Source organism: Nesoenas mayeri (assembly GCF_963082525.1).
Source record: "Nesoenas mayeri genome assembly, chromosome: 3".
Classification (NCBI taxonomy): Eukaryota; Metazoa; Chordata; class Aves; order Columbiformes; family Columbidae; genus Nesoenas; species Nesoenas mayeri.
In genome coordinates this window covers 48,262,148-48,288,324 of record NC_137544.1, presented here as the reverse complement: position 1 = coordinate 48,288,324, position 26,177 = coordinate 48,262,148, and the positions used below count along the sequence as shown (strand labels likewise).

The window sequence follows — 26,177 nt, the reverse complement described above, 5'->3', positions numbered from 1 at the left end:
CTTGCGTAACGGCGGGGGAACACGTTCGACAGAGGGCGGGCGCGAAAGCCTGTGGGCGCCCACCTCCTCCCGGACACAAAGGGCTTTTGCCCTCTCTTCGGTAGAGAGGCGGCAGCGGGGCGGGCCGCTGCGCAACCGGGGAGCCCGGGTCGGCGGAGCTGCTGCTCCTGCTGCTGCCGCCCACCCCGGGCCGCGCCAGACCCCGCGCACACCCCCTACCTCCCGCCGGGCAGTCCGGGTGGGCTGTGCCCCAGGGGGGCACGCCCCCTCCCGTTGATTGGCCGCCAGTAGCCGGTTTTGGATACGTCACAATGGTGGGCCCCGCCCGCCCTTACTGGGGAGAGGGAGCCGGCGGGTCGGACCGTACCACCTGCCGCCCGCGGGGTGGGGTGGGCTCGCCTTCTTCACGTCGCGGGGTTGGGGGCCGGCGGCGCATGGACCAGCCCCAGCATCGGGCGGGGGGGTCGGGTCCGACCGCCGGGTAAACAGCCCCGCTCCCCTCCCTCCCGCCTCGGCGCGCCGGGAGAGGCCCCTCCTCCCGCACACACACACACGCGCTGTCCTGCGCCTATTGTGAAGCGTTCGGGGAGCTCCGCGCGACTGCCGGGGCCGCACGCGCCCCCGCCGCCTCCTCCCCTCCGGAGCCGCCAGCCGGCCGCAGCGCGCGCGGAATGGCAGGCGCCGTTTGAAGTTCCAGCGCCTCGGCGGGAGGCGAAGGCGGAGGGAGGGGCCGAGGCGACCGGCGTGAAGGTGTGAGGCGAGGGGAGGCAGCGCACGGGAGCCCGGGCCGGCGAGTAAGTGCCCCGCACCCTTCCCTCGCGGCCCCTGCGGCGGGCGGGACCGGCCCCCATCGCCGAGCCCGCGGTCCCGCTCCCCTTCCCCACAAAGGGACCGGCCCGGCCCCCGCCAGGTGCTGTCCCCCTCCCCTTTGTCCGTGCGGCGGGCGGCGGCGGTAGGAAGGCAGGCAGGCAGGCACGTCGCGGCCGCGGAGCCGCGTTCCCCCGGTCTCCCCCGCCGTCCCCGATAGCAGGGGCAGGAGGGGGCGTGTTGTGAGGCGGAGGAGGGGAGGGGGCCGCACTTGTGCCGGAGCGCGGCGCTTCCCGCTCCCTCTGGTCGCCGCCGAGACCGCTCACCCCGTGTGCCCGTACCCGGCGAGGGGGTCGCCGGGCGGGGCAGGTGGGGCCGCTGCCGGGCCGGGGTCAGCGGGCGGGGGGCGGTGGGGGTGACGTCAGCCGCAGCCAGGTGCGAGCGGCGGCCCGGGCGGAGGGGCGGCGAGACGGGGAGCGGAGCGGAGCGGAGCGGGGCTCTCGCCGCACGGGCGGCCGCCGCTGGGCTGACTGGGGCTCGGTTCGGCCGAGCTGGGGGTGGGCGACGGGTTCGGCGTTGGGAGGCGAAGGGGATTCGATGCCGTTGAGGGCAGATCTGCCCACTGGAACACTGCTACCATTGTTAGGCGGGCTGGGGAGATCGCGGCTGGCTGGGAGAAGCACGTAGGGTCCAACTTCTCCATCCAGCAAAACGCCTATCTGTGCGCCCGCTTCACTCGCGGACAGGATTAAATAGAAAGTACAGAGCGCTGAAGGGCTTGCTTTGGTGCTGGGTATATACATTGCGTGCTCTTGTACCTGGAGCGGTACATTGCCATGGCTTCCTTTCATGCTGCATGTGCTTTCGGGATTAGAGTGAACATACAGTGACATCTAATTGTGACACAGTGGCATTTAATCAGATTAAATGCTGTAGTTGGATTTTCCACCCTTTTCGGCAGTCACGGTTTTAAACAAATACCTGAGCTTGAGAAGAAATAACTTGGGTTCTTTTTGAAAAAAAAAAAAAAAAAGGAATAAAAGTAAGGACAAATAGAAAGTGTTCATAGCATGGAGTGGAGCAAGGTGCTGCATTTAGATCTCTTTTATGGAATGTGGACATGCCTCCTCTGTATGCTTCCATCAGGATTTTAAGTAAAAGTCCCACATTCTCAACACTAAGACCTTTCTTTTGTTTTGCATCTCCAAAAGCTGAAATATATGACCTTTAACTAGTATTTCATATGGTAATTAGTCGACTTTTAAATCTGTGGATGATGAATCTATAAGTAAGGAAACCTATATGACACTTCATATGAATCACTGCTTATTAATATCAAACGTGGATTTCCACTGCAGCCGATTTGTTTATTGGCTGTAATTGTTAACTGATTCCATATGACTGCGTTCCTTTTTCTCTTGGCATGTAGATGCTGGGTGTTGTCTGAAGTTGAAAGGTGTGCTTCCTCAAAAGTGAAATATTTTGAGGTCCATGTATGCAACCAGTCTGTCATATTTTATCTGAAGAACTGTGTTGAAAATGATTAAACTATTTCTGCTTTGTTATCCTTGAATCTCAGTTGTTTAACTGACAAACATTTGGCATAAGTATGTTCAGCTATGTTGTATCCAAGCATCCTAGATTGCTTCCCAATAAAATTTAATCATCTGAGATTCTAGATGCTTTTGTTGTAGAGCCTATGAAAATCACTTACTAGTTTAAATTATTTGTCTTTCTGGTACCTTTGGGCTAGTATATAAGCAGGCACAGAAGAAGGCATTCAGTGGAACACCAACTGAAGTTTCTCCTTGCTGAAATTGTAGCAAAGATTAGTTTTTAGCAGCCATGCAGTTGCCATTTTTGCATATGAAATACTAACTTGTCTATGCTTTAAAAGTGTAGATGGATAATATACATGGTTAACTAAAATCTGATTTTATTGGAAAAGCTGAGGAGTTGTTGCTCATAATTTTTGTCAATATGTTAACACAGTGACTATTAATGGAATATTTGTGAATTCAAGGAGGGGTTGATCAGTATAAAACAAATCAAGAGTGATACAGTTTTTTTTAAAAGTCTTCTTCTTGATTATTGTATGCTGTAAGTACGTTCTCTTTTAATTGGGTTACAGAAAATGTATTATGTATTGGATGCTGCTGGTTCTGAAGGCAGACTGGAGTAGTGGGTGGAAGGTGATTTGGGTTACTCAGCTTTTCTTTCCATCCAGCTTTTCCACTGCTGCTGTTCCTTGCAGTCACTTTCCCTCTATTCCTTTGATTTCTCCAAAGGGAGATAAAAATGTCCCACTTTGTACAGCACTTCTGCATATAAAAAGGGCCTTTTGGCACTTGTTTGTTACTACTCCTGATGGTGAATACCATACCGAGTATTACCATGTCTCCCTTTTTTCCCCAGGTGAAAGAGGAAGAAGTATTTTAAAAGTGTAGTTCCTTGAGAAGTAGTAGAATCCTGGCTTTTTTTTTTTTTTTTTTTCTTAATCTCATGGATGATTGTAAGCTGTAATGGAAATTTTTTTCCCGTTTGAAACAATTACAGTCTCATACTTTTGTGGATCATCTAATGTCTAATAAGGTCGTAATGCGCACTGCAGCCTTTCCTTCTGTCAGAACACTTACAACATTTTGATTTCATGAACTTCACATTTTCTTAGGCAGTTATCTTTGAGACCTCTACCCTTCTGTCAAATTTGATTGAATTCAATCAGCCAGTTTCCAAGTGGGGGAAACCCCCACAACGCTTCCTGCAAGAGGACTAATTTCCTTAAAAAGCTGGGGTAAAATATAGTAACTCAACATTTCTCAGTTTTTTTCTCTCACATAAGTCTTTTCTTCCCTATAGTAGATAACTAAATCTTTTTTCCTGTAGTTTTAAGATATTTTATCCTACTTTCTTTTCCCTTTACTTCCTCTTTCATAGTTCTTTTTTTTGCTTTCTGTGGTGGATGTGCTTTGTTTCATACCCTGTGTTTTCTGTTGGTTTTTCTTCCTCGCCAAACACGATACGTGTAATCCTGTTTGTTCTGTTTTATATTAATATGTGTACATATTTTAACACTTTTAAACTGCTATCAACCCACTTGTGTATACACTCACTTTTCCTCCACCAAGATCTGTAAGTCTGCGGTTTGGAGGGAAGAAAAAAAAAACCTAGATACTTATCAGACAGAGGATTAAAGTAAAATATGGGGTTCTATTGTCTGTGGGAAATATGGATTTTGAAAGAGAATGAGGTGGTTTTTTTTCTTTTGTTCCTATGCTTTTGACTGCTGAGAAAAGGTATGATGGAAGTCTTATCAGGTTACTGTTGCTGCATTCGGATTGGGCCTTTTTATAACCTAGTGCTTGTATGTTTGGTGCATCTTAATGTACTCTATATAATTTAACTGCTTGGAGAGCGAAGCATCTATTATGACTCGTGCTCTGCTTTTGCTGCCACCTTGAAGCCTCTGACTGCTGCAAGGGTGATAATACCTCTTTTCCAGTTTTTGTTGTTTTGGACTATGTCGCAGATTCTCAAAGATATCAAGGCGCCAGATTGCAATAGAAGGAGTTTTGTGTTCCAGTACATCTGTGAATCAGTCTCTTTAAGTTTTTTTGGGAGGGATCTTGAGGTCATCTGACACAGATTACAGGCTATGTATTTCATGTTTACAAGACGTGCTTTCAAAGAAAAAATGATATGGGATAGAACTGGAACAATTTAGGCTGTCATACTTCTTTCAAATGACTTTGCAAATGAATTTTTTGGTTTTTTTTGCAGAACCACCTCCTCCTTAGAGGAAGCTGTGTAGCCTCTTCGAACTACTGAAGTTCTTATGTATCTTATAACACAAGTTGAACAAAGAATGTGTCAGAGAGGCAGCAAAACATTAATTATAGACTTCCAGGAAAAAAAAAAAAACAAAACAGTTAGTTAGTATAATTAGAAATTATCATATCTTTAATATTGGATTTCTTAATTCTCTGGAAAAAAAAATAATCCGTTAAAGGACAGAATGTGTCAGCAAAAGTGTATGTACATTTTTGAAAATGCATTTATTAATTTAGATGCTTAAGTTTTTCGGAGAGGGGGAAGCTAAATTGAATTGTAAAATGCTAGTGTGTTGGTATCATAATTACCTTATACACACAAAGAACTACAGAATAACAAAGGCAGTTGTGTTTTAACAGAACACTTAATGATGAGCAGAAATAATGGATAGTTTTCAGAGATTGCTGTTGATTGACTTTTTACTTAGATGTGATAGTTACAACATGAATTTAGTCTTCCTACAGCAAACTCCACACAGAAGTAGATTATTATGAGTACCATAACTGCTTGACACTTAAAACTTACTAGAAAACAGGAATCTATTCTAAACCCAGGTGGGATTTTTGGCATCTAACAAAAGACACTAAATTCTGTTGAAGCATTTCTTATAGCTAGGGCATTTGTACTATGTGGTTGTTGTTTTTTTTGTTTGTTCTGTTGTTGTTTATTTTTTGTTTGTTTGTTTGTTTTTCCTTGCTTGGTGGTAAGCTTCATTCCCTTACTGGGAGTATTAATAGAGTCTCTGGCTGGCTGGCTCTTGTTTTCACAAATTTGGAGAACCTCGATGTACTTGAGTCCAATTTGGTAGAAATTGCTCAATAGGTTTTAAGTTACTGAAGGAGTGTTTCCAATAGATACTCTGCATGTGATCTCATAAACTTTGTTTGCATAGGAAACAGGCCTGGAGATTGTTGGGCACTCTTAAAGAAAACACATGTACATGTAATTCTCATCCCTCATAGCTGCAACTGCCTGTAGGTGGAAGTACATGATGACAACAGAGACTGATGGTAGACTCAGCAGTACCAACTAGTATTACTCATGTAGTTAGTACTGCTTCTGCAAAGACAATTGTGCCTCACTAATCTACTATGGATTTTTATTGCAGTAATAGCAGAGTAGATTAAATTTTAATATAGTTCTAATTTACATATACTTTTAAAACATGTAACTGAAGGTTCCTCACACCAGCCTGTTAAATAAAGAAGCTGTGATGTGAGAGGTGAAATGCTTTCATGGGTCACAAAAATCTCTGAGAGGAAATAACAGAAATAAATGTTAAGGTATAGGAAGCTTAATGTTTTGTCTTAAATAAGGAGCTGTTCAATATTTTGTATTAATCATCTGTAGGATTTGATTTACAAAGTAGCAGTATTTATTGGGGATTCAAAACTGTTTAATCAAACTGAGAATTACTGGAAAGGTCACCTGAGAAGCTGTGTGAAAGGACAGCAGAATCCCAGGTAAAACTGATTGTTGCTATATGTTTTGGAGGCAGAAAAATAAGATAACATTTGTATGTATTAAAAGTTCTTTAATTAACAGTATCGATATAACAAAAAAATCTGGGCATCATTGTGGTTTCCTGAGGTATCATTACCTTATTTATAGCTCTAATCAGATGTTGGGAAAAAAAGCATAGAGGGGGAAGCGCCATTCTATACAAATTAATTAATTCTTATCTGCTACTCCAAGTGTATTATTAACTGTCAATTAGTTTTTAAAAGATAAATCACAGTGTTGTAGAGAGTTTGGCACAAAGGATATGACAGAGTTTTTCAAGGGACTGAAAAGATTGGAGTTATTTACCCAAGGAAGTGAAATGCAGATCAAACTAGTGAGGAGTGGGAAGTTATAAAACAGATGTGAATTTATGGTCTTGAATAGCATATGTACAGGAAAAAAAAGCTGCCTTCAGTAAAAGACAGTTTATTGCAGCCATATTTTCTTTTTTTTTTTTTTTTTTTTTTCCCAAGGAAAGGGGAATTCAGGGGATTTTTTCTTGTTTCCACTCAATGTACCTGTCTTTCCATGTTTGTACGTATGTATTTGTCTATACATTTGACATTCAGTGTTAGACAATTCCTCTTGAATATGCAGAACCAGCTTAAACTCCTTGCTGTGTTTGCTTCAAACCAATAATTTGAACTTTGATTTTTTACATCAAAGGTGACTGCTAAAATAAATTAATATTCACTGGAATAAGGTATTCTCAGTCTTCTATAGCTGAATTGAGTTTTGGAATTTCTGGACTTTGGAGTAATTTTCTGGCTGTTTGATGCAATTAACTGTTTTACACAAAATGAAACAGTCCAAACGAGGGGAGTAATGAGAGAAACTCTTACACCAATATAATGAATATGGAAAGGGCTTGTAGCATGGGGATAGCCAGTTTGAAGACAAGCCATGGATGAAAATTGATGTTTGAAGAGGAGCCTTCTTAGGCCACTCAAGCAAGGTTATAGTGAAGGTATATGCCAAAGGAGCATGAGAGTCATTTTGGGGGGTGGAGTCTTCTTTCAGATTAACCGTTTCTACAACGTGATACTGTTCATGATTTGAGGGTCCAGAATATTTTACCTTCAGGCACCATCAGGATGGTGATGTGCGTTCAAATGGTCTGCCGGATCAGCTTTTCAAGATGAGTAAGGTCACTATTGAAGAGCTGTTGCTGGTAGCTGAGAGCAGTTTTCCACAAAAAATTCTTGTTATCATAAGACAGAACAGTACCCTCTACAGTGATTGTTGGCACAGACCTTCAAGTAATTAAAAAAGAAAAAAAAAAAGAAAATAAAAAGGTTTTTATAGCTTGATAATACATGTGACCTTAAGTAGTTCAACCAGCTGTTGTAAAAATGGTGTGTAGAGTCAGCTTTTCAGTAAAAAAGGAAATGCTTAACTTGTTAAATCTTGTTCAGCCACTAGCCCCTGAATGTGTGTGCAGAAATGCTTGGAGAGGTCTTTTACGCTCAGCTGGTTCTGCCTTTTTATTGATATTAAAGGAGAAGACTGTGACTGACAGACTTTTCCAATTGTGATGCTCTGTGCAGTTGTGAAACTTCCTGGGCTTGATATTACAACCAAAAATACAAGTTGAGTTTGCCATAGGTGCTCTTTCTTTGGAAGCCTCTCCTCAGGAAAAGGGCTTTACAAAACTCTGTAATTTGTGGGGAGAGAAGTGTTCTCTGGCTCCCAGCTACCTGGTGTAGCAAATGTCAGTCTCTGCTGGTAATACAAGGAGGTGATGTTTATTACCTCTTAATACTCTGAGCAACCTGCTCTAGTTGATCCTGCTTTCAGAAACCTCAAATGTTCTATGATTATATGATCTTCATAGCAGGAGGAAAAAATATCATAGAAATAATTCAGGAGAATAGGTGGCCTAGACTGCTGTAGAGGTGGTAATGAAAGTTTCTGATGTTGCAGTCTGATCTGAATTTGCTCTTGGGGAAAACACATAAAAAATGATATAACAAGTATTCGGTGTTGTAGGTATCTACATTGCAGCTGAAGAATGGCGTGTTATGGCAGAATACTTATGCATGTCGTTTGTACACAAAATGAACTGATGTTATGCCATAGGTTTGAAAATTCAAGAGTATTATACTCTGGAAACTTCAGATGTGGCTGCCTACCTGAAACAGGACTGTCTACATCCCCAGGCAGGACAACAGAATACATTCTATGGCTCTAGCTAGCATGAGTGGTCTACTAAAAAAAACCCCAAAATCTTAAGTTACAAAGGAATTATCAGTTTTTATTTCCCATGGGAATGACTTTCATGCAAATCTACCTTCAGCAAGTTCCATGATACAAGAGAAGTTTTATTAACAAGAAGAATGATTTCAGTTCATACTATTTTTTTCTTTTTGGAGTAGAGTTGGACCTCTATTCCACACTTGCGGCTACTCTGATGATAAAGATGTTATTTTATTCAAGGATTTATGTATTTTTCTGATCTGTGGGAAGGTTCAGAGTGGGGCTTCATTACTCAAATCTTCACAGATATTGGCACTATTTGTGAAGAACACTGATAGTAGCAATATTACTTTGAAGGAGAAAAGGAACTCTTATGGCTCCTCAGTCCTTACTTGACTCCTTACATACCAAACTCTCTATTGGAATTGAGGTAGATGGGATTGGTTCTTAATATATTATTCCTTCAAGAATCTATCAAATATTGGAGATAATTATAGGCTTTTGTCGTGGTTTAGCCCCAGACAGCAATTATGTACCATGTGGCTGCTAGTTAACTCCTCCTGCCTGCCCCCCCAGCTCAGTGGTGTGGGGAGGAAAATCAGTAAAAAAAGGTGAAACTCGTGCGTTGGGATAAAAAGAGTTTAACAGAATGGCAAGAGGGAAAAGATAACAATAACAATAAAAGAATATACAAAGCAAGGGGTACACAGTGCAATTACCACCCAGAAAACAATGCCCAGCTTGCTTCCAAGCAGCAATTCCTTTCCCTGGCCAGCTCCCCCAGTTTATATACTGAGCATGACATCGTATGGTGTGGAGTATCTTTTTGGCTGGTTTGGGTCAGCTGTCCTGGCTGTGCCCCCTCCCAACTTCCTGTGAAAATTAACTCTATCCCAACGGAACCTGGGACAGCGTTCTTCTAGTAAACTCTGTGTTCTTCACAAGTTTACCATCTGCTTATTCATTAAAGGTTTGATAAGTGTGGCCAAAAGATTATTCTCTTGAAACCTGTGGACCATCCCTTTGAGTGTCTGATTTGTTTAATATGGCATAGCATACTATAATTGGTGTGACCTTCTTGTGGTGTTATCAGTGCGGTCCAATAATGGGACATCTTGGTGAATGTACACTATGTGTATCCTGACTCTGAACTTTTGATAGCAACTGAATGCACTCTCTGCCTAGATGTTGGAGAGTTCCCATGGTGAATAGTACTTAACAATTAGTGTTACTCTAAAGCAATACTTGGTAAGAGGTTTCATGTAGAATGACCTACTGGTAGGGAAAATCTGTGTTACTTTGAATACTTTCAGACTCTCACCCTGTCGCATAGAATAGTCCCTTAATTCTGTCTTTCATTGTTCCTGGGAATACATTGAACAGCGAAGCCATTTGTGTGTAGAAGCAATCTAAATGGGTCATCTGATATGTCTTGAGTATTTTCAAAAATGTAAGCACTTTACCCTAGATCGTGCTTGCATATGAGGGAATGGCTACCAATTCTGAGCTTTGACCTTGAGTTTAGCATCCAATCCTTTATATGTGGTAGGAAGCAAATGTTTCTGTTTTTCAGAACCATATGCTTATTGTAGATGTTCTAGTCCATCCTTGATTATAATGAGCTTCCTTACTCATAGTTAGTAATTTTTCTTTTAAAACCTTCTGTATTATTAGAGAAAGAATCTCTTTAGAAAAAAAGATTAACTTTATTAAGCAAAGAGATAAGGATATGATTTTTCAGTGGGAACAACTAGAAAAATAAACCATAAAAACTGTATGATGTGCTCCCAAAAGGTGTTGGATGTTGTTTTACTGGCTTGGCTGTTGGTCAGTTTTTGTTCCGAAGCATGCTAGCTAGAGAGAGCTAAGGACTCTGCTTGATAGTAACCTTCTAGCAGGACAAGAAAGACTCTGAAAGACAGATTCTTTCACCTGTTTTATGCCTCCTTTTTTGGGAATTCATAAGCTCACGTTGCAACACTTTCAGGCACACACATTAAGAGTTTTTAATCTTGATTTCCCACCTTCCTCAAATGTCTGACTAGTAACATGAGGCTTTTAATATTTCTTCTGAGTTGCAACTTGCCTATGTAGCATTTTTGCAAGTTAGCAGTTTTATGTTAATTTTTGAGACGTTAATGTCCGTTTAGATCTCAAGACACATCTGTTAGCCTTATTTCTTGAGTACTCAGTTATCTCTAAGCTTGAGTTGCAGACAAAATGATAAATGGTTTTGATTTCATGTTGGAACATGAGGAACCCTTTGGACATTGTTGTTTGAAATTATTCTGGAGAAGCCTGATTTACCTGTACTTGGGAATAGTACTTTAATTCAAAAGATGCACTTTAGAAAAACATGTATTGTGTCAGGACCTTATTTCTGTAAGACTGTAGGAATGTTGAAATATCTAGAGACTTACAGACAGATAATGCATGTTCAGTGCACAGAGTTATAGCACTTGAAAAAGTGCAGACATTTTAGGATGCAGAAAACAGACAATGAAACATTTGAATATAATGATAATAATAATGATGTTGTTCAGAATGCTGTTATTTTCTATTATGAAAATTTATAACTACTACATGATGGTGTCACTGTAATACATATATTTTTTGCATTTGCAATTTTGCATATGATTGTGCAGGTTTTAGATATAAGATTTAAGTGACATGCAGATCTATTTAAAAACAATAAAATTGTAACTTAATTTCTAGATTTAATTAGGTAAAACTATGCTAATTACTGACATGTAGTCTTATTTATTTTATTACAAATGCTGAGAGTTTTGTTATATAGGTGTAATTACAATCAAGTGCTTCAAAATCACTTGTTATCCAAAGTTAGTGAAAGTTTATTACTGAAAATGAAATATATTGTAATCATTACATATGCAGAAACTGAAAGTATTGCTAATACTGTTTGCTGTTGTGCAGCTGTTAGGATGTAAAAAATATAGTCAGTAGTTAGTGGATACCCTAGGGGGAGAGAAATTTGTCTATTAAGTATAGTTAGCTAGTGCATGAGTTGGGCAGGTGAGTGAAGGGCATCCAGTTTGACTCTGGTCCAAGGCCAGAGTGAGCCCAAACTTAATATTTTCTGTGGACATGTTTGTGCATTATAAAGATCATCATCAGAAGTAGTGTTAATATTACTTCGGATAAACAAGGAGTAAATAGATCTGTTTATTAGCTTATTACATTGCTTAACTCTTCTATAAACCAATCAGTTGTGTTCCAGACTTTCTGTGTCAAAAGTACAAATCTAAGTCATACTCTGGCCAAGTCTTGAGTTTCAGTTTTTCTTGAGACTGCATTTATTTTTAGCATTTCAAGCTTATTTCGAAAGTGTGTTTTGAAGAATACCGACATTAAAACCTACTTAGAGAAGCACAGGCTTTAACAAATCCCCCTCTACATACACTGTTATTTCTTCTTCAATTTCTATGTGTCAGTCAATTATATGACAAATTCTCTTTTGTTGATGAAATCAGAATTAGATCATGATACAGGACCCTTGCTTAATAATTTCAGTGTGCTTCACCTGGGATGCCACTTTCAGGCTTTCCTAAAGATTCAGACAATAGGACTCAAAAAATCTCAGGTGACTAGTATGTGTTATATGGGAAAATAATTTTCATTAAGTTTGTTTAGCATTGGAGAAATTAATGTACTGACTCTAGTACAGCCAACAATATTAAGAAGAAACCTTACTTGTTAGTAAACAGTTAGGAAGTTTCTCTTTTTGAGTATGAAAACCAACATAAAAGTCAGTAAGTTCAGAACTTACACTTTCAGTTAAATAGCTGTAATTTAAGTATTAATAGGAAATAATGGTCATTTTAATGCTGTTTAATACACAATGTGTTTCAGTCCATCTGCTGCAGCTTGGGTTTTGTGAGAAAGTTGTAGAATGAAATTAATGCCTGTCAGCTTGGTTGAGACATTAGGTATGTTCTCATCTCTTTTGTGTGATTTGCAGCAAAATAAAAGGAGAAGAAAGTGGTTTGGCATTGTTTTAGTGCTAATTGAGATGTAGTGCATTCATTATCTGAGACCTTGGGTTAGAAAACTTCGTGAATCTTGTTTTTCAAGAAGAAGGTGGTAGAATGCTAGACTTTAATCAGGGAACTGTAACTGAATGTTTCTGGTGGTGGACCTCAGGGTTTAAAAAAGGCATCAGCTGCTTGCTGCTTTAGACTCTGACTAAAAATTGTCAGGCACATCATCAGTCCTCAATGTTTTGTCCTGTTTAGTATTTACCTACTTTTTCTAACAAATGAAAATAACAATGTCAGACGTTTGAGAACATTCATTTCTTCTGTATTCCGCTTTTAAGGATGTTGCCTGTGTTCTGAGTTGGTAACATATTTTTTGTTGTAATAACAGAGAACTGTAGACAGTTATTAAATGAAATACAGCCAGACTCTCTGGAGGATGCATTGCGTGTCCTAACCGCTGAGTCATACAGTAATGCTTGCTCTTTTTCTGCTATTGTCAATCTTGAGTTGTTTTGTAGTTGGTGGAACAATTGGAAAGAGAAGGTGAAGAGCTTTCTAATTTGTGTTTGTTTTTATTCTCCCCCATGGGAAGCAAGAGAGATGCTTTTGAACTCACAGAGAACCAAGGAAGATATTTCTTTGTAGGGGACAGACCTAATATCAAAGATGGACACCCTGGCCACATTTGATAAGAGAAAATAAGGGCATCTATTTCATTCTGTGAAGGAATGAGTGTAAACAGCTGTGTTCATTTTTAGTGGATAAAAAAAGCTGGCTTGTAGGTTCGAATCTGACAGGTGAGATCTAGAAAAGGGGTGGATTATAAAATTTACCTGTCTTTACTGTCATCCATAGATTTATTTTGAGTTGTACCCTCTCCACATCATGCTGTATGTGGGTAGTCCAGAAGCCTGAATTCAGATTCTTTTGTGAAAGGCCGTCTGTACTGCTATGGGCATAGGATGGGGCTGAGGCCGTGCTGCTGGCTCATTTCCAGACACCTTAACAGATAGCTGTCTTCAGCTGTACAGGTAGTCATACCCTCAATGTTTTATTAGATCTAGGCTTTAATGGTATGATCACATTTGACTAAAACATACATAATGCAAAGTTGGTTGAGACAACATGTAAATAAAAGCAAGTTGTTTGGGGTTTTGTGTGTGTGTGCGAGTGAGAATAAAGCTACCTATGCAGTACTGAAAAATGTATCTGTTAAATGAAAGGTGATACACTTATATCTGTGTAAGTGGAGTCATATTGTCTGTTTTCTTAGTGCATTCCTTAGCAAAATGAAACATGCTTGAAAATAAACACTGATTTTAAAAAAAACAAACAAAAAAAAAAACCAAACCAAACAACCAACCTTGTTAGAATTTGGAATCATGTTTCATGTGTGATTACAAACTTTCCTTCCTTACCCAAACTCATCTCAGAAAGATCATGTTATGTTCTTTCCTGGAGGAGTGAAGTTTAAAGTCACGCTGCTTTCCTTTCCATCTTCTAAATATGACTCTTCCACAAATGCTGATTTGCTATCAGTTGTTTTTTTTTTTTTTTTTTTAACAATGGAGCTGAATTTATGAAGGTGATCTATTGCTATAGACAACAGAGAAACTTTGAGCAGAAAAATCAACACCTGTCAGTGTTGTTCCACCATTTTCAGTGCCCGATATCCTTGATCTCTTCTCCCTGCATCTGGTGGTGTGCTGCAAACCTCCAATGCTGTAAGGCAACTAATAAGATTATGAACAGAACCTTTTTGTGAACTAGCAGTTTTCAAACCTTTTTCCTTGAAGCTCCTGAGCAGTCAGTTTGCTGCAGTTTGAGAGACTCCGGATTGTTTTGCCTATCGCTGCCCTGTTGCACCTGTGTGTGTGCCCACAGAACACAGCTGAGAACAGGGAATGCACAGAGGCAAGAGGTTCACTGCTCTCTGTGGAGAAAGGAAGGTACCTAAAACTGTCACTTTTCTAAAGGGCAGTGAGGAGTTTCCCTTAGAGGATGCTGGCTGCTGCCTCTCTTCTCACCTCAGAGCTTTGCCACCTATGGTCTGTCATACCTGCGCAGAGTGGCCCTAGGGAGAACCTGTTCTGTAAAGGGTCACCCCTGTCTGTGTGCTTCAGGCCAGTGTTGAAGGCTCCTCAGATTGACAGCTGCTGTCACAGAGAAAGGGATCTCTGCAGATGTTGTGTGACAGCTGCTTTTCAAGAGCAGGAGAACCCTCTGTCACTTCAGTGTTCTCTTGTGACACGTACATAATGGATACTTTGTGGAATTCATAAGTTACTCTTTGTCAGAACATCTTGAACTTCAGGTATTAGAAATTAATTGAAGTGAACATTTCACTTCAGCCCTTGCTGACCTTCGCAATCCACATTACTGCTTGGGATCGTAGTTGCGTTCACTCAACTGTTGAACAACTTCTAAAGCTCTACTCTCTGATCTCAAGAGTGTAGTTTGCTTAATGGGATTTTTTTGAAGGTGGCCATAAAAGAAAGACAACAGCTACTGTCAGAAGTATTAAGAAGTAGTGTACAAGTGAATAGGCTAGTTTAACTCACTGCTAAATATAAATATTCTAGATTCCCTTAAAAATAACTCTCCTATGAACAAGAAAAACTGACCTGAGTTGACAGCATGTTTTAGCAGACATAGACAAAATGTTGATTTCGGCTTTTTGATCTTTTTGATAAAAGATGTAAGCCACACAATAATTTAAACTCTTAGTGGAGATGCTGTTATATTTCAGTGCCCTTGTCTGTTTCGTGTGTCATATGAACATTACATTTCATTTATCTTCTGATTTTTTTTTTTCTCATCTCAGCATTCTCCTCCTCTTCTCTCTTCTATATTTTACTTGCCTGAGGTAGTATCTAGTTTGAGCTAGAGGCAACAGCCTCGGTTGTGGAGGATGTTACTGTTCACAGTTGTTGCCTTTTTGTTCTTTGCTAAGTGAACTGGCAACTAAAATGCTTTGTTCTCTTCTTGGGATGGAGGTAAGTCTTCTCTGTGTGGTAAACCAGAATGGTGACATGCAGGACTTGTTTTAATGTGGAATAATCCTGCACAAGGCTAGGGAAGTAAGTGTATTACAATTACAAACCCTTACAGCAGGTGTCAAGCTATGCATATTTACGTTGGCAAGTCATTTTAATGTGAGTGTGTGGAAGAGGGCTTAAGCATTTTAACAGCTTAAATAATGAGCTGTAAATGAAAGGGTGTGGTTGGATTTTTTTATTTCTCTAATTGCTATAAATTGTAATACATAATTTTATTTCCATTTTTATTCTAGTTTTAAGGCTTATCACTTTTTCAAATATTTTAAAGGTAGGAGTGCTAATATGATGTGTTATACTGTGCTTATTTTTGTAAACATCAGTTCATCATTATGTACCTAAGCAAAAACTGCATTTAATAGCAGTTGAATTTTAAACTGGAAGCTAGAAATTTGTAGCGAGATCAGGAGGGTAGCAAAGGAATTGTGGTTTAGCAGCAGATTCTAGAAAGTAAAGGCAATAAACATTTTGCTTTATTTGTAATAACTAGTATAATTTAAAGAGCTAGGGATATGAAGAGAAGGTAAAATTTACTATTGTAATTCTCCCTATGTCATGATTTTAAAAAAAATTATTAACACCTCATGCATGTGAGTTTTTTGGGAGGGAGATGTTTGTTTTTACATTATGCTGTGTAAAGCTTGCTCAGGAGAGAATTTTTTAACTAACTCGATGTATTTGCGTATACCTAGGGCTTGAGAAAATAACTTTCCGAACAAAACTTTGCAGTTGCTATTAAAAAGTTTTACTTGTGCTTTATTGTAATTCTAGGCATAACGGTATTTAGTGAGAACAAAAATAAAGCTATAAATCCCGAGTGGATTTTTTATTGTAACAGTTAATTTAAATAATCAAACATGCACAAGTTTGGATAAACGGGTCATCTTTGGTGATAGGTGATGTGTCTGTGAAATCCTAAAGGATTTCTGTGTGACCATTCACAACTGTGATAACTATAAATAGTAAGTAATAGCTCATGGGTTTTGTAGTTGTTATAGTGAAAGCAAACAGAATTTTTAGAGCCTTTCTGCTCTTGTCAAAGCCTAGGCAGCAGGGCTACTGAGGAAGAAAACTCTTCGGTTTCATCCTATTATTGTCTCAAAACTGGAGCTGTAATGAGGTTTAACAGGTAAAAAAAAGAGGATGAGGAAATTGCTAGCATGAAAAGTGAGTAGTTCCAGGATCACGTGAGGCAGTTCTGTTCTGAAAGAAATTTGCTCTTAAAATTCTACCACCCAATTAAAGGAAACTTTGAGTGTTGTTGACTGCAATAAGAGTCTTATTTCTGAATGTTGCTAAATCACCACTATAACACATAATTTATGTGGGCATCTCAGGAAACAATTTTCAAAGTAGTACAGCTTTTTTGAGTAAGCCAGATTCAGCAAAATAAAATATGTTATTGAAATCTATTAAGATGGTGTACAAAATAAGCTCTTTACTCTCTGTTTCTTCTATCCTTACATGTCAGCTGGCATGTTGAAATGAAATCTTGTCTGTCTTGTAATAAACTTGTACTTTTTAGAAAGAATACATAATTCTTCCAGTGAAATGCAGCTTAATATTTGCTCACTTGCCAACGTTGGTGTTTTTTTTCTCTTTTGGCAGTTATTAGAAAATTTCAAAGTGAACGATCACACTCTTAAACTTCTCATACGTCTATCAAATTACAGACATAGAAACAGCAGTTCTGTCACAAGATGAAAAAATAGGGTTGAAGGGCCTCTTATGCTATCACAGCCACTTGGCTTTCTAGCATAGGTGCACTGTGGGTGGGGATGGGATGTGGGGTTCTTATCCCAACCTGCTGTGATAGGTCTTCAGGAAGCAAATGGGTGTTTACTAAAGAAGAAACAACAACAACAAAGTAACAGGTAAATGAAAACTTGTAGCTAAAAAACCCAAGAGCAACCGCCTACCCCTTGCACCCGAAAAGTCTGAAACAAGAACACGAAGTAGTCAGTCATGCTTTGAATCCCATTTATTTGACATTTGGTTTTATTTTTAAACAGTGTTTTATCTACTTAATTCCTGACTCTCCTTGAAGGAGAACTAAACCTGACAAATGGTGAGAAGGAAAGTATGACCACTGTCCTACTTAACTGATTTGTCATACTTAACCGATTTGTCCTGCTTAACATCAAGAAGACAACAGTTTTGAAAACATGAGGGAAGTCCTGTTGTGGTCAGTCTCCCATATGTGCAAAACAGGAATATTTTTGCTTCTTTTCAGCATGGAATGAGGAAAAGAAAAAAAAAAAGCAGCATCATTTGAGATCTTTTTCAATTATCTACTGAGTTTGAGGGGCACTGGAGGCTTCTGTGTGATTTTCTTCTTTAGGAAAATTCAGTTTTAAAACTTCCCATTTTTCTCTTAAATTATTTAAAGCCCTTACCCTTTTGAAATTGCTAGCAATATTCTCAAGGTTTTCTTCAATGATGTATTGAATGTAGTTAGAGAGCTTTATATATAGATTGTATACATTGGGAAGAGTTGAAGTTCATGAGAGAATTGAGACGGATTAAAGGATAGAAGATATTAGGAGGAGGAATTGAATCCAGAACTGGACAAGGGAGGAAAATAAATCTGGTATGTAGTTAAACAATTTAGGAAAAAGTAAAAAGTGAACGAGCTTTGGAAGAAAACTAACATGCTGATATGTATGTTTGAGAAGAAATAGACAACAGCAGTATGGGAAAGGAAAATCACCTTCTGGGAAGTGAAATCCTGTATACAAATATGATTGGTGGAAAATGTGACTGAAAACAAAGTGGAGGGAGAAAAGCAAGCACAGAAAGATAACAAAAATACTAATGATGCAGAGGATCAAAGTACATATCCATCCTAAATCAGGGGCTCATTCAAGGAAAGAAAAACACCAGAATTTACAAATATTCTTACAAAAATATGAGGAAAGAAGAGGGATATGTGATACAAAACCAGATTAAACTATGACTTCAGGTTAAAAACCCTGTGCAGGTCTGAAAGGTGTGTAGTAGAGTTTCTTTTGTTTTATTCAAAGGAACATCTAGACAGACTAATATCTTGTTAGCCATTGTCATTCATCTTATTATCATAGAATATCAGTTAGATTTTCATCTTACCTTCTGGCAGATGCTTTTTTTCCTTAGAGATAGCAACACAAGATTTTGCGGAGCCAGTTATTTAAGTGTGGGTATGAGGCTTCAGTGCCATATGCTGACAGTCTGCACAAGGCCTCAGCAGAAGTATGGATTTTATATTGATATTTTAAGTAGGCTCAGTGAGTTTCAGAACTGTGCTCATAAGAATGTAGATTGGCAAGAAATTCTTGTGGTACCAATTTTGTTAGGCAGCCGCTGCTCATGGTTCGTACATTCATATCACCCTGCAGGTATATGGTCTTACAGTAAGCGGGATTGGGTGCTCATCCAAGGTCTTTTTGGTTGTTTGCTGGATTATGTTTTACTTGAATTAATTTTCTGATCTTCTTTGGCCAATTTTATCTGTGTGCTGGGGGTAGAAGGTGGAAGAAACTGCAGGATTTCTGCATGTGCTGCTTAACAAGTAGTTACAAAATTATTATCTAAGTAGTCATTGTAGATTTATGCAAAACTTTTCCAGTAATTCTTTTCAAATCTCTTTCTGCCCTTGTGAAATCAACAGGGTTTTGCAATTGATTTCAATAGAATCAGGCTCCTTATAAAACGAAGTGGTCTGGGGAAGTTGGGTAGCTGGAGGGAATTCCTGAGGTTTCTTTTTTAATACACAAGTCATCTTTTACATTTTCATCACAGTATTCTTCGTTTTAAACTAGCAGAGTAAGAAAATAAGGCATCTATATAAGTTTGGAATTGGATTTTATATATTGGTTGGGCTTTTGTCAGAAATAATTGCAGTAATATTCTGCACAGTTATAACATTCTTTATAAAATCATAGCAGTAAACATTCCTCATTCTTCTTAAACTCAGGCTGTTTTTCAGAAGAAAATAATTCTGGCAAATATGTTTTTCCATGCTGGAGATGCCCTATCCTGTGAATCCCTTAAATTAACTTCTTAATTTTAAGTGTGACAATATGGATGGGGAATCCTTATTAATGAACTAGGGGATGAGGGAGTTTAGAATAAAATAGGCAATAAGGGTGGCAGTTAAACTGAAATGCGATTTTATGCTGTAAGTTGTGTAAGACAGTAGAAAGATATTGTTCTAAAATCAAGCAGTTTTCATGTGTTAGGTATCAGTAATCTGATGCTATGTCAAACAGGCTTCTATAATAGTTTGTTTTTCTAGAAGAATGAAACTTATAGTTTATATTAAAAAGTTAAAGGAATGTGAGGGTGGAGAAGTTTGTTTTGCATAACAGTCTTCTCCCCACATAGTCCTTTAATATAGCATCAAGATTGGTTTAGTTCAGACCATTTCTTTGTATGTTATTTGCTTCAGGTGAAAGGATGCATTTTATTTTAGTGGCAGTTCCAAACTTCTTTCATGTTTGATTTTGTATTGAATACAACTACTTTAAGGGGAGATAACACTAGAATTCGTAGATAATTATCATAACACTAGAATTCGTAGATAATTATCATAACACTAGAATTCGTAGATAATTATCATAACACTAGAATTCGTAGATAATTATCATAACACTAGGAAAACAAAGTTCATTTTTCTATATCTGCCTCTGCCTATTCTTTTAATCCCTTAGCAGTTTTAAAGTCTTTTTATAAGATAAAACCATAGACATGCTGACGAGGGACCTTGCGTTACCTAGTCCTGACTTAGCTCAGAACTGTTGCCAGCACTGAGCCAGGCCAAGTTCCTTTGGATGAGTCTTGAACACCTGCAGGGATGGAGCTTCCACAGGCTCATCTACAACCTGTTCCAGCCCTGCACCACCGTCTCATCGAGGAATTTTCTCCAGGATTCCAGTCTGAACCTTCCAAGTTGCAATTTATGGCCATTGACTTTTAACTGTCTTCTACTACCAAGAAGACGTTTTGACTGCATTGTCTTTAACTCCCATCCAGTAGTTGTCATTTGCTGTTATTAAATTGCTTCTCAGTCTTTTGGATGAAATAGTCCAGCTTTCCCAGTCTTTTTGGAGGCTGTGAGTTCTCAGCCCCTTATATCCGAGGAAACTCTCTCCAGCTTCCTAATAGTCTCTTGGAAATTGAAACCCCAAACCCAGTAGTGCTGAGTTAGAAGGCAGTGGTAACTTTTCTTGTTCTGTTCTCATTTCTGTCTTGTTATTTTTCTTCCTAATATAGCTCAGTGTTCTGTTTGCCTTATTTATGATGAAAAAGCAGTGTGGGCTCATCTTCGGCTTAGAGTCCATTGTAACCCTCAGGTCCTTCTGCACAGGGCTACCACTCAGCTCTCAGCCTGTGTGGAGCAACTCTACCTCCTTGTGCTTCTTAGTAAACTTCATGGTTTCAGATGATTCACTCCTCAAGGTTCTTCATGTCCCTCTTTTTACTGTTATACAGTGACTTTGGGTGCATGAATTTTGTGTTTTGTTTTGTTTGTTTTTTTCCTGTGTCAAAAGAGGATCAGAACTAGATGTTCTGTACAGCTCTGCTTACAATTTGTGGTAATCTAAAGATGACTCAGGAGTTAAGGACTCAAAGTAAAAAATGGCCCTGAACATTTTGAATGTCCAGCACCCAAAGAAGGGCTTTTATAGATTATTAATCTTGGAAAACAAGGCCGAATCTCCAAACTTGTAGTGATGAGAAGTTATTGCTACTGAACAGTTGTATAGTGGCATGCCTGAAATTTCTTAGGAGTAGCACTAGCAGTGGTTACACAAATTAACATGGTATTAGTCTGTTTGCCTTCAGGGATGTCATCTCAGTAGATGGTCCATCCATATACTGCGTGTGTTGAATCTTTTTTATAGATTAACAAATATCTCCTTTTACGGGATCTAAATACCAACAGCTTTCAAAGGAGGAAAAATAGATGTGTATTTCAAAAATAATGGTAGTCACATTGTAAGAATCTGAGTAAAACCTGCTGTATACTCGCATATTTCAGATACAATTATTGACATACTTTGTTTTGATTAATACAGTTACTATTGGGATTCCTTGTACCTGAATAATAAGGTCAAACTAAACCTCTTTCTTACCACTTTTATATTTAAGTATTTCTTTTGAAGATATAATTTCAACAGGAGATTTTCTTGAAGTGGAAGAATGAGGTCTGATATATTTGTGTGTGAAGGAATTAGTTTTTGTTAATCTGTTCATTAAAATTTTAAAAGAAAAAACTTGAAAGTTTTTCTGACAACCTAATCTAGTGGTTTATTTTTTTAATATTGCAGTTGAAATTAAAAACATGTGTCATAGTGCTGTGGATAAAGAAAATATTCCTCATAGAGTTGTTATTACAGGCTAATGTTCATCTTGTAATAAAATAGTTAATAGAAAATAATTTGATTAGTGAGTGCACAAAAATTTAATGTAGCTGAGATGAAGAATCCAGAGTATTTCTGCCTGGAAAATAGATACTAAGATGTACACAAATATAACTTTCCTGTGATTCTGATGGTTTTGTTACTGTTTTACCAATTAAGACTGCAAGATTAAGACCTAAAGTGCTTACATTCAGTAGAGATATGACAAACACTGGTAGTAGCAATGCAAGCCTCCTGCCCACACACCAAATGCTATTCCTTGCTTTAAAGTCAAATCTAACATAGTTGCTTTAAAGATGTGAAATCAAGCTGGGTATTCCTTTCCTTCTCCAAACTCAAAGGTTATTTTCCACCTCTGGCAGCGCTTTATTTTGTATTTTAAATGGAAGATCTGCAGATATGGGTGGTCTCTTGCATTCTGAAAAACTGTCTTTCTGAATTTGTAGTGCATGTAGATTGGAAGACAGAGGCCTGTTGTGATTTCTCTGCACTTCTACTTGAAATCCACATTCAATTTTAGGTCTCTCTGTGCTTTGGTACAGTTGTAGTGTATTGCAGCCGACAGATTACGAAGTGCGGTGCTTCTAATTTCTGAGCAGGAGGCATTTTTGATTGATACTGAAGGTTGGTTTTGTTCTGTTGTTTTTCTCAGCTGGAGATGTAACATCCATGTGTATAAAGTCTTGGAATGGAGTGCTGAATTCCCAGTACACAAGCAGATCTGAAACACAGAGCCCCAGGTGGAGTTACTAATCCATTTTATGTTTGTTTTACCTATGAATTTGGCATGAGCTGGCTAATTTAGACAAAATTGTAATCCCTATAGGTATCGTGACAATCCAGACAACAGTGACTTAGAAAACAGATTTTAGGACATTGTGTTTTCTCTGTTTCCTCATTTTTACTGCAGGGCAAACAAACATATATTCTTTTCCTTACAATTAGTACACCTTTTGAAGGCAGGACCTTTCCTCAGCACTGTTACTCTGTGACAAGAACATTATTATAGCTGTATTTTTTTCAGTCAGCAGAGCAGTAGGAGGAATAATGCATTTAAATATACCAAATCATATTTAATTTGTTGCTTAGCAGCCAAAGCAAATTATGTAAATCTGAGACAGATCAAATATTGCTGTGGTAAAGGGATTTCAGATCAGTTTGTCCATTTTTTTGTTATTTGATGTTACACCAAAGTTCAGAGTTTGGGGGAGGGGGATGTCTTTTTCCAGTTAACTGGTGTTCTCATTAGCCAAAATAATTTTCGTGAAGCCTGAAAAGGCATTAGGAGAAAAGCAAGAGTGAGTATTAAAACAAAAAAGGGGTTTGGAGAAAGAAAAGAGGTAAAAAAGAAAAACAACTCTGCCTATTGAAATCTCACCAGATGAGCACTTTAATTAGGTACGTAGATGAGAAAATGTAACATATGCCTAGTCTGGATGTGTAGGGAAATTCCTGGATTCCAGTTTAATTTACAAGTTTTATTCACTTGTTAAGTGTTTGGAAAATACACTAACTGGTCTTTGCCATTTTGAATATACAGGTGATTCAGTTTCACATTTTGCATAAGGGAAGATATATGTGAAATTATAATCATTTGGTCTTAATTTAGTTTTACTGTGTGTAGTTTGATACAAAGGTTAGTAATTACCACAGTAAAAGCAAACAAAAGCTTTGAGCACATTCGGTTCTTAAAGTTTTTCTGTCTCCAATATTTTGCATAGGAAGGAATTGCTATGAATTGATGCTTGTGGGTTGAGGATGTGCAAAATAAAACCTACTTTAAAATATTAATAAAAGTACCTCCAGAGTGATTCAGCAGTAGGATGCATATATAAATACGCACAGAAAATAATAATAAAAAAAATAAAAGAAGAAGAGAGAGACTTTAATATACAGATAAGCTTTAAGGTATACGCAAACAGAGCCAAACTGCTGCGGGCAGACTAGGCAGAGCAGAGGATTTTCATATGTGACTAATGCGAGATCATCTGAGGGGTTCGTATAGCTATCGAAAACCCACCAAAGCTCATGCAGTACAGAAGGGTAGGGTTTGGGAAATACTCTTTCGCTGGCTGCAGTACTGTCTGGTGGCCTCTCCTGTGCTCTGTGGTCCCAAGCAGCTGAGGGTGCTGAGAGGGCTGATCAAGCATCTGGATTTGGGGTCTTGAAGCATGAAGTCAGCAGCTGCTGCAGAGCTTGACAGCTGGGCACTGGAATGGGAGGTGTGCACGTGTGCTAATAGAGGAGATTTCTAAGCTTAAAGCATGAAGATGGCCGAATTTTGAGTCAATGTTTTGTGATTGTGAACCTGTTGCTGTCATGAGTTTTTCTTCAGAGAAAATTAAAACCTTTTTGGTTGGAAGCTCGATGTACATGAATCTCTTTGTTACCCAGCACACAGGCCACACTGTTTTCTGGATTGTCAGTAAGGAAATAGAAGTTGAAGTTCTAAGGCTATGACCACAAGTGTAATCTTGATTTCTACCTCTTCTCACTCTTCGGGCTTTTTTTCTTTATCTTTATACCAAAAGAAATTTAATGTTCACCCTTCTTTTAAAGTTTCCCTTTCTGGTTTAAATGAGGAATCATTATGTGTGGGTAGCATCATTTTGAGGGTAGCTTTTGATGCCAAGCAACTGCTGTAGAGACATACTGGATATTTATGCAAGTTTTTGTTTGTTTGTTTTAAATGAGCAGAATATTTCTTATACTAACACAGAGAAGGAAATATATACTTTTCAAAATAAGATACAGAAAATGTTAGCAACTTTTATATCACAAGTACTTATTTTATAAACAAAACCCCAAACACAGCACAACTTGACTGTTTCTTCTTTATTGTGAAATATTTCTGCAGTTTATATGGTCTTCCAAGAATTCGGTTTACGCAGCATCTTTTGTTTAAAGATACTTATCTACCTCAAGGCTTAATTGGGTTTAGTAAAACATGCGAGAAGCTTGGGAGCTATCTATTTTTTTTCATATCAGAAAGCTGAAGGCATGGATAATTTTTGTGGACTGCTTAAAATTATGAGAAGCTTGGAAGAAGAGCCAATGTCCCAGACTACTTATGCCCTAATCTCAAAATCATTATTTGGTGGGGTTTGTGGTTTTTTTTGGCATTCAGATTTTCATTTTAAAATTTAATTTTAGACAGTTGCAAAATTCCATGTTACAGAACAGTGCTGACATAAACATTGTATTTCTCAGAAGATACTTGGATACTAAAGCTGAAATTTGACAACCTAGTTAAGTTGTAATTGAGAAAAGGAGCTCTTACTGTGGTGTATTGGGGTGGGGAGTGGGATGGGGGTGTTTTGTTGGTGAGTTTTGTTTTGTTTTGTTTTCCTGACAAGAGCAGGTTCTATTATTATAGTGTACAGTTTCAATGTCAAGAAAGACTGAAAAGCATTCAGGGAGCATCACTTTGGTGTTTCACTGATGAAATTCAAAGGTGTTACCAGTCAACAGCAGGCATCTAATAGTTTGCTTACTGACAGGGAGACACAGTCTCACAGACGCAAATTAGCAATCGAATTGTCAGAAGTCTTTCTATAACTCTTTCTATAGGGTAATACAGCTTTCAGTTTGAATTATAAGACAGATTCTTTTAGTTGTACAGGACCTCTGTTTTTCTCGAAACTTATAATAGATAGGCTTTTCTCTGTATCTTTATGAGCCAGATTACATCAACTATAGGCATTTAGGGGATGTTCCTCACAGGCACCTTCTTGTCATGTACACACTTCTAGGACACATGTGATCTATATAGTTCTGACAGGACTGGTGCTTATTGCACATGTGCAGTACAGCAAAAGCACCCACATAGATACCTGCTTGTGTCTGCTGGAAAGACAGCATCCAGAAATGGCAACACAAAAATTTATGTAGGATCCTCTGAACCATAACCTTTCCTGAGGACCATCAAGAATAACTTGATGTTAAGTTAGACAGCTGCACTCGGTTTCCACCTTTCTCCCTTCTGGAGTCTCTCCTCTGTCATAGGACTGAATGTGCATCTCTCACCCGGAGGCAGTGAAAGACAGGTGTCAGCAGGAGCGGACTGCAGCTACAGAGCACTTTCGTTCATCTACAGCCCCTTTCCCCTACTATGTTTGGAAGGTCCTAAGTAAAGAGTGTGGATTTTGTGTCAGGTGAATTGAGATGGCAGGTTGCATGTGTATCTTGAATTTTGTCATTCAGGAAATGATGTTGTTCCAAAGAGATCAGACGTATTCTGGTGATCATGGTTGTCGCTCAGTGTTTGGATCTAAACAGCCATGTACTAGATTTTGAGTTGGAAAATGATTCGGCAAGAACACTGATGATTTGTTTGGTTTGTGTGTGTGCACATGCTGATATTTGGAATACAAACTTGTGAGGAA

The 26,177-nt window shown here is 38.8% G+C and overlaps 1 protein-coding gene across 1 annotated transcript in view; it reads left to right on the top strand.

The window, feature by feature from the left end:
* Window positions 1-22,487: 22,487 nt before the first annotated feature.
* WASF1 (WASP family member 1) overlaps window positions 22,488-26,177 on the top strand; it is a gene marked incomplete at its 3' end in the record, with an annotated part of 69,685 nt that continues 65,995 nt past the window's right edge. Inside the window, exon 1 of the mRNA XM_080342865.1 lies at window positions 22,488-22,532. The remainder of the gene's footprint in view (window positions 22,533-26,177) is intronic.